The sequence below is a fragment of the Anarrhichthys ocellatus genome, unplaced genomic scaffold (genome assembly GCF_004355925.1).
Source record: "Anarrhichthys ocellatus isolate YVR2014 unplaced genomic scaffold, GSC_Weel_1.0 scaffold40, whole genome shotgun sequence".
In the NCBI taxonomy this organism is placed as follows: Eukaryota; Metazoa; Chordata; class Actinopteri; order Perciformes; family Anarhichadidae; genus Anarrhichthys; species Anarrhichthys ocellatus.
Genome location: NW_022280070.1, coordinates 241,509 through 250,777, shown reverse-complemented (window position 1 = coordinate 250,777; position 9,269 = coordinate 241,509).

The following is a 9,269-nucleotide window of genomic DNA, read 5'->3' as shown; positions in this document are numbered from 1 at the left end:
GGGGAGGGTGCTGATGTTGTGACACTGAATCTCTGATCTTAATGTCTTAGCGTTGCTGCATTCACAACTCAAGAGAAGCTGTAAAAAGAGATGCTGGGATGACTTGACCAGAGTGTCCCACGTAATGGATCGTGGATTTGATGGGATTTTTCTCTCCTTCCTTGATTTGCTCTTGGCTCAGTTTTAGATTATCTCTCTTTGTTTACTCTCTGATCATAATCTCCCTTTAAGCTCTCTTTGATATTTTTGCCTCTTTCTCTCCCCCACAACTTACCTCCCCCCTTTTCCTCTCAGCTCGAGCCGGGCTGTGCGGGGCTTTTGTCGTTGCTGAGGAAATACCAGCGTGGGGTCAGAGAGCCCGTGGACTGCCCTCTGCACTTTCAGTGTCGCACTTGTGAAAGCCTCATCGGAATAATACTCTCCGGCCCATTCGGACGACAGAGACAAGTGGAGATGCGACAGCCAAAAACAGCCGTGTGGCAATGAGGGCAAATCAAAAAATATCCTGTTTTCAAAAGAAGCCCCCTTGGAAACATAGGACTGCCTGGAGCAGAAGCTCTTTGTTGTTCAACAACTCGGTTGCCTTTTTCCCAAATTTTCCATTTGCATCAATGTATTTTTTTTGTCTTTGTCCCCCCCCCCCCCCCCCCCCCCCCACCCACCTCTGAGCAAAAAGAAACGGACAAAAAATATTCTCAAAGCATTAATATGCAACAGTTTTTAGGCATATCTCCCAAATTTGTCATGCAATGGATTTTGCTGTCAATTCACTCCTTGTCCGGCTGCAGCTTCTTTGAAAACAGTCATAATTTGATATATATGTATAGGAATTTTATATATATATCATATGTATGTGTTTTCACTGGTGCTCTGCTTGTGGGATGCTCCAAACAGAAGTGGGACGAGAAAGGAGAAGCAATAAAATGCTTCTTTGTTTTTATTCCATCCTCTCCCTTTGTTGTTGCTTCTTCATCAGTGTGTATTCCTTATGTCCTCGCTGCCTCAGTGCGTCTTTATCCCGTCCGCTGGTGATGCTCGCGCTGCTGCTACTACTGCTCTCTGCCAGGACTGGATGACAATGTGCACTACACTCTCTCTTTCTCTCTCTCACTCCTCCCTCTCCAACTCACTCCTCCCCTCCCTCCCTCTCTCTCTCTCTCTCTCTCACACACACACACACACACACACACACACATATGTCTTTTGTGCGTAAATGAGCGCAGCTCTAGCCTGCTGACTCTCCCTTTCACTCTCCCCCTCTGTCTCTCATTATGTGTCACTGACACTTTTCTCCCAGTTTTGTCCCATGTTCTTCTTTTCTGCTTCCGACTATCAAACACACATGTTCCCTTCATGTAGTCTCCCCATTCCTGTCATCTGTTCTTTTTTTTCATCCATTCATCTCAGTTTACCTGCTGTCTGTCTAACCTTGTTTAGTGTGCTTGTGCATGTGTGATGCATGGTATTGTGTGTATCTCCGTGTGCGTGTTGCGTTCGTGCCTGTGCGTAATTAGTGCTCTTACTACCTTGCATGCATGACACATGTGTGATGCTGCAGTCTATAAGGGCTGATTTAGGGAAGGAGAGAGAGAGAGAAAGAGAGAGGGGTGGATGGAGGGGCAGAAAGAGGGAAGGAGGAAGCGAGAGTGATATAAACAGAAAGGAAGGGGGAGGCAGGAAGAGAGGGAGGGCAGGAGAGAAGAGGAGAGCGGAGCAGCTGCCAAAGAGAGGGCTTGACAGAGAGGAGCTGGGGAAGGAAAGAGGAGAGGAATTATCGCGGGGAAGGGAGGGGGATTAAGAAACACGAGGAAAGCAACTGGAATAGGAAGTGACAGAGGAATAGCGGGAGGAAGCGAGGGGATAGGATGGGGGTGCAGACAGGTAGGAGGCGAAAAAAGCAACGTTATCGCCATGCAGGGAAAATGACATGTTAGACCTGAATAGAAGGAGAGAGGGAATAGTCGTCAGTCAAGGCCCCAGAAAATTCCCAGGAGATCGACCGAAGAGAGAGACTGGGAAGCAAAATGTTGTGAATTTTGAATAATCCCACATGATAATGTTGAATGTGAACTAAATTTTGAAGATGCAGAAGAAGCAGTGCCTCTGGGTCTGACCATGAACCGGGCAAACCTCATCAGAAAATACTGAGAGAATAAAAAAAGCAGCAACGGAAACGCTGCTTAATATTTTATTCTGTTTTTAAGTGGCGAACATTATATTCATCTTAAATATTCATTTTTCAAACTTTTTTTTTTCCATAAAAGCTTGAAGGCTTCTTCTTTCATTTCGCTGTCACACTCTTCTTTTTATCTTTCTATATTTTTTTCACACACTTTCCGCAGACTCATGCATTTCAGCCACACTGTCTCTTTTTTTTTTGTTGTTGTTGTTGTTTTTGCTGCAAGTACCCCCAGCTCATCTTCCCTTGCTGTTTGTACTCTGTCCAACCCTCTCGGCCTAAATTCGCTTAAAATCGTTGGCAGAGTGCATCGGAAGTTGTGTCAAGAAATACACGTACACACACTTAGGAAATGCACACAAACATCGCATGCCGGCACACTGCCGCGACTTCACACTCTGTGATGAGCCACAAATCAGCTAATCCTCCTCCTTCCTGCAGTCTGACATTAAAGTGTCCTCAGCACATTTCCCCTAATGGAAAGCAGGTCATTAATTAAGAGATAGAAATAAAAGTTGTGGTGAATAAAGACTGCGTTTACCGCCATCAGAAAGGCAGGACGCTGCCTCTCAATGCTGCGGGAGGCAGCGAGACGGGGGAGCGAAGGGTGTTGGCTGAAAATCAAGATGGAAAGTAAAGAGGGATGAGATGGATGGAGAGGAGGAGTCCTAGGGGAGAGATGGAGGGCAGAGTGCGCAGATTGAATGGGTGATCTGTCTTAAATCATCTCTCTCTCTCTCTCCCTCTCTCTCTCTCTGCTTGGCTGTGGTTTAATAGCACATTTTCCACTCTCTGTTGCTGTCGTGGTCTTTCTCTGGCACAACTCATGCAATAGTACATGGATACTTAAGTATGAGGGTTGTACCCTAAAAGGTACTATATCTGCATCTTCTGCTTATGTCACAAAAAAATCACCCATAGTCAACCCTACAATATCGATATATAGGTATTTTGTCAAAGATATTGTGATATTTGGTTTTCTCCACATCGCCCAGGAAAAATATTACTATTTTACACATTGTATTCTTTTAAAATGCACACAAACATGGACTGTAAAGCACATAACTGTAATTACACAACAACTAAACAATGCTTGTCAGTAAAGGTTCGACAAAACATCATTCTTTGTGTTGAAATAAAGTTAAAACGTAATACAACCTCTGGTTGTACTGTTACTTGCTTTGACCGAATACAAAAACGTACACATAATTAAAAATGTCCGCATTCAATGAATCTGTGGTCTGCAGAAATGTACAGTGCCAACATTTTTTATCTTGCAGACTGGGCTGCCCAGACGACGTGCTGCAACGTTTATGTGACAATCTGGTGACAGGTTCGTTGGGGGAGGGAGAGTCAGCAGATATTACTGCAAAGATTCTGATGCTGTTCATATCCGGAAGATGTTTTTTGACACCTTCTAGTGTATTCCATCTAAAATAAGTTGACTGTATTCAGTAAATTTTCCCATTCTGCTCTAAACCTTTTCTTTCCACTTCTCTTCTTGCATTCGTCACCTCTCCCCTTTCCTTGGTACTTGTCTCCTTTCTTTTTGTTCCACGTCCTTCTTTTCTCCTCTACTTTCTTCTCATCTTTCTCCCCTCTTCTTCACCTCCTCTCCTCTCCTCATTCATTACATCTTAAAGAAACTTAAGGAGGATGAGCATGTTATATTTCCTCAAAGCCGACCTCAATCTACCTCTTCATCTCAGTCACCTGCTGCCTCCGCTGCTACTTCAAACCACATCCCCTCTTTACCTTCATATTGTCCTTCCCTCAGTCTGTCCCAATCTCTCACGTTATCTTCCCGCGCTCTCATCAAACTGTCTCCCATTGTCTCTCAAATTACAATGTAGGTGTGGTGCCACGCCACGCCTGTCACTCCCACTCTTTTTGTCTCGCTCTGTGTCCCTTCCTTCCGCACGCCATGGCTGCTCATCACTTCTGACTGTCACTCAGTATAGATTAGTTCAGGGTGGAGATCAGCACGAAGAAAACGAATTGAGTCACGTGAGTGTAACTCAGACAAGGCCATGAGAGAATACAGAGTGAGTAAAAGAGGAAGGATGAAGGAATCCAAAATAATGGAAAGGCCTTGAAAACAAAATAGAGTCATTTAGGAGAAAGTGAAAGTCTAAAAGCAATGAAGTCGATACAAACCAAAAACAAAAGAGAAAAGACAGAAAATAAAGTGATTAAGTTATAGTTTGATGATATCTGTAGAGTTGATGGATGTTTGTAGTTGTAGGAGTGTTTCTTTGTTTTTGATTGACTGCACTGGGCTGAAAAGTGAAGTCAATGTTCGAGTTGCATTCTTTCTAATAGCCAGCAGGGTTGCAAAAAGATGTCCAATTGTAGTCAATGACGAAATTACCCTATTTCTATTTAACATTTTGGTTGCTTAAAAATGTCTTATTCAGCGATCGATTTTTCGTAGCTCCACCCTCTCGTGTCAGTTCTGGTTGCAAAAAGCCAAAATGGCAAAAAAACAGGATGGCAATGGTCAAAAACCAATCAGGCAACAGCCAAAAGGTCAAGATGGCAATAGCCAAAATCGAAAATTGCAACGGCATTCCACAACCCAATAGGTGCCGTCGCGGTCACTACGTCCCCTTCTTATGTACAGTAGAGTCTATTTTCAGCTCCGTCCCAAGCCAATGCCCTCCCACAACCTTGTCCTTGACTGCAAGGGTCAGACATCATATACCTGCAATTGATTCGAAGCTGGCACACACACACAAATTAGTACTTTCACACACACCTAAGCACAAACACCCACAAACAAAAGATACCGTGTTCCCCAGAGGAGGATCAAGACACGGTTTAACGGCAATGAATTTATTGTTATGCCCTACGCCATAATAAGGTGTGTGTGTGTGTGTGTGTCTCTGTGGCTTTATTTTATTGCTACTATTTCTCTGACCATGACACTTGCATTTTACACTGCAAAGACCAAAGCAATGCATTGAAATCAAACTTGAAATTTCAGCCAAGTACAGACTTGTGTCTAATATTATCTCAAAGGTCAAAGTTAAAAATAAAAAGGTTATGGAGAGTAACGCTGCCTCACTGGAGGTTTAAAGCTGCCACGCAGCACTCATCATTGCAGCTCTCTTAAAAATAAAAGTTTAATGTGAAAATCCCCCCCCCCCCCCCCCCTTCCCCCCAATCAGGGCCAGCTGGGTCAAATTCCCATCTGTGGCACTTTTTGTACTGCGATCCCTCTTTGTCTGTAACCCTCTCAGCTTTCCCTCTTCTTCCATCAAAAGAAAGCACACAAAGATCTCACCCTGCCTGTTCCTCGTGTCAGACCCGCTGTGAAAGGAAATCCCCGCTCTAACCTCTCTGTCAGACAATGTGGGTCAGTCGGATATAAGAAAACAATCTATAGGCTTTCTTAAATTTCCTGTCATAGTTTACTATTGGAATGCATTACTTTGGAGCACTCTGTACATCTAGTGTCTATATATACGTCGTTTCCACATCCTCTCTTTTCCCCGTGTTCCTTTGTATTTCACTCCACTGAGAAACACTACCACACACGCTCTTCCATGGGCGGATCAATGACTGCTGCTAATGTATTTAAAGTATTGATGATCCTTGTTATCCATTTGTTAACCAGCCTATCCAGCACTGTCAGACAGCCATCCAAACAGCCATTTGGTTTAATGATGGCCAAGAACACACTCAGTCTATCAGCCAAACTGTCATCTGAACCTGACGACACAGCGTAATGAGGGTTATCAGTCATAATCCATCTCGCTCCCAAAGAAAGTTGCTCCTTGCCATCATCTGCAGCACTCGACTCATGCGTCACTTCTCTGGTGTCTGCCATTCTAAAATTTAAATAGTCATCTGTGTATAAGTGCTGGCCCTGTGTGTGCGTGTGTGTGTGTGTGTGTGCGTGCGTGTCTGTGTTTGTGTGTGTGTGTGTGTGTGTTGCTGGTATAGCTCTATCCCCATGCAACCCTGCACAGGATAGGCGGGTATAGATGATGGATGGATGAAAGTAATTCAGAGATCAGCAACAGTCAGCAGAGAGCTACCAATCAGCTAACCAGAGCACCAAGGAGCAACAAGGCCAGATGACTATAGTTGAGCAGTCAGCCAGCAGTCGCCAATAGAAGATTATCCGACATGTGCATCAGTGGGAGGTCCATGTCATTATTCGCTGTCCGTCTGCATTTCAGTCTCAGTCCCCTGCAAAGCCATCCAACGTGTGTACGTGTGTGTTTCAACAGGGACAGCCGCAGTAACCCAATCAGCCGGTCAGAGATGAGATCTGTCCTCAGGAAGAGGCGGGATGTAGAAAGGTACTGTGCGAACGAGAGAAAGGTTGCCCAAAGGTGAGCAAAGAAGAGTGGAGGCGGTGGAACAACAAGGCCGGAAAGGAGCTGAAGGAAAGAGCAAATTTAAAAAAAAAAAAGATGACGTGCACAAATTTCCATGAGACAGTGGGCCCCTGGGAACAGACATGTAAAAGTCCCCGAAATTTCTCTGAGCTGAACATGAGCAAGACCCCCCAGACGAAAAACACTTTCTGTGTCAATTTGTGTCCATTTGTAATCATTTTGGGAGTATCTGTAGTCATTTTGTACCTCTTTATAATCTTTTTGAATCTAATTTTGCGTCTCTTTGTAAACGGTTTGCATCTCTTTGTCATTGTTTTGGATCTCAGAATGTCATTTTGCATGTTTTTGCAGTGGTTTTGAGTCCGTTTTGCATCTCTTCGTAGTCGTTTTCTGTCTCTCTGTCGTCAATTTGCTTGTCTTTGTATTCATTTTAAGGTCTTTTTTTTTGCATTGTTTGATTGACTTTCCAACAAGAAATGTTAATGTTGATGAAACTATAATGTCAGCTTCACACAGACGCTCTGACACAGGGGGGGCCCTCTGCGCTCCAGGCCTGTGCTGGGAAGGCTCATTGAATAATCAGGACATAGTCAGGACATGTTAAGGAGAAATAAATGGAGAAAATTATAAAAAAATCCAAACAGAAAGTGAGAGTTGGATAGAGTTGCAGTAAGGAGACCTTGTTAATGCAGAGACACTAACTTGCCCTCACTCGCTCCCTCCCTCTCTCTTCTTCTTCTAAAGTTTTGTGACACAAAGCGGATTTGTAAAATCCAGTAGGCTTTTATTGCAGCTCTGTGATGTGTGCATACATGGCAGTATAAAGTCTTTGAATTAACATGTTTGATAGCTTTACAGCTTAAGGTCAATAATTCACACATGTATTAGCACATGTAGTAAGTATTCCATTATTTATCTCTGGTTCATCTAAAATGATCTATGCAGGCGCCACTTAGGTTTAAGTACGTGCCTGTGCTTATGTGTGTGCGAGCGGTTTGAATTTGTGGATTTCAGTGGATTAGCCTATTTTAAGGCTGATCTTTTCATCACCGAGGCTGCTAAACTTGCAGATGACTCATATTTGGTCCAGTACCGCTGATGATGACGACATCACCAGACATCTCACAGTGCTTCTTCCCTGAAGCTGTTTATCCGACTCCATATTTATCATCTTATCGCACTTACAGAAACGCACTCCAACGTGTGCAGTCCATTACCTGCATGCCACCAAGAGCCCAGGAGCACCTTTAGGTTTTTTTTGTGAAGGGCTGTAAAACTGGAGAAAACCCCATATATCTTACAGCGTGTAGAAACGACATATAGTCTATTGGAAAGCAAATTGCCTCTGGGAGGATATTTTTCCTGATCTAATCTAAAATGTTCATGCTGAGATGGCAGTATCAAAGTCGGGCCTTCCTCTTTCATGTGATTCTTTATTCTTCAAAGGGAAAGTTGAGTCGAGGAGGTTTATGGCAACGCCTGAGTTACTGAATCCTCTTATTTTTTTTTTTTTCTTGGAGAAGACTGAAACTATGAGAATGTTTAATGGTTGATTTCTGAACACTGAAATATTAAAAAAAATCAGGCAAAATTATTTATTGTATCCATTTAAATATTTATTTAGAGAAGTCCGCCATTCAAAATCCAGTTGGACTGTCCTGATTTAGTCACCATATGTGTGTAATTAGCCATTTTGGGCTGCATGCATCTCGTGTCAGTGAGCAGCAGATGCACAGCTGTTTCTTATTGTTCAGAAATGATAAAGACCACTTGTAGTCTTCTATAACTATAACTCCTCCGGTCTAACACATCCAGCTATACTCTACCAGGAGATTTCTTTTTTTATTGGCTTAAAAAGGAGCATTTACCCAGGACACTCCACGAGATAAGAGTCCAGGGTGGCAGCACATTGTAAGCATCAGAGATTTATTAGAAGCACAAGTGATTTTGTAGTCCCAGTGAATCCCTGATCTTGACAACAAGCTGCACCTTCTTTTTCCCTCTTTTACTCACAGATAGTAAGTAAGCTTTAAAAAGAGAAGACGTTTTAGAGTCTCCTTTCCTCGTTCACGTTCCAAACTCGTTAGCCTTCAGAGCTCACTTTGCACAGAAGCTATAGGAACAACGACAGAAATGTTTTATTCGGCATCATCAAAGCTCGCTACAGTGACCTCGTTATACCTTTCAAACTTGCAAAGCTCTTCTGAAATGGGTTCATCACAAAATCTGTCTCAGCCAATCGCAAACAATCTAAATCAAAATGAGGTTCTGTAGCTACGGAGAGTATCCTTATTCCTGGAAGGGAAAATAGAAGTACTCCACTATTAGATTTACAGTCATTGACTCTGCACAATATCAATCTAAATAAATATTACTGAGAGACACATTAATTACTTCCTCAAGCTACACAATTGCAAACCAATTGAAATGATGAAATTACATCTCAAACATGGGCCTTCTCCCTTTCATAAGTTAATAAACAATTAAAGTGAGACATTTTAAGATTGTATTGCTCAGTGCATCGCCGTGACACTGAATCTTCACAATTTAACTTACATTACAGCCTTTTAGCAGACTCTTTTATCCAAAGCGACTTACAATTCAGTTCTATCACACCGTAGGCACAGCCACGGCAGCAATTTAAGGGTTAAGTGTCTTGCTCAAGGACACATCGACATGCAACTAGTGGAGTCGGGGATCGAACCGCCGATCCTCTCATTGAAGGACGGCCATAATATCCA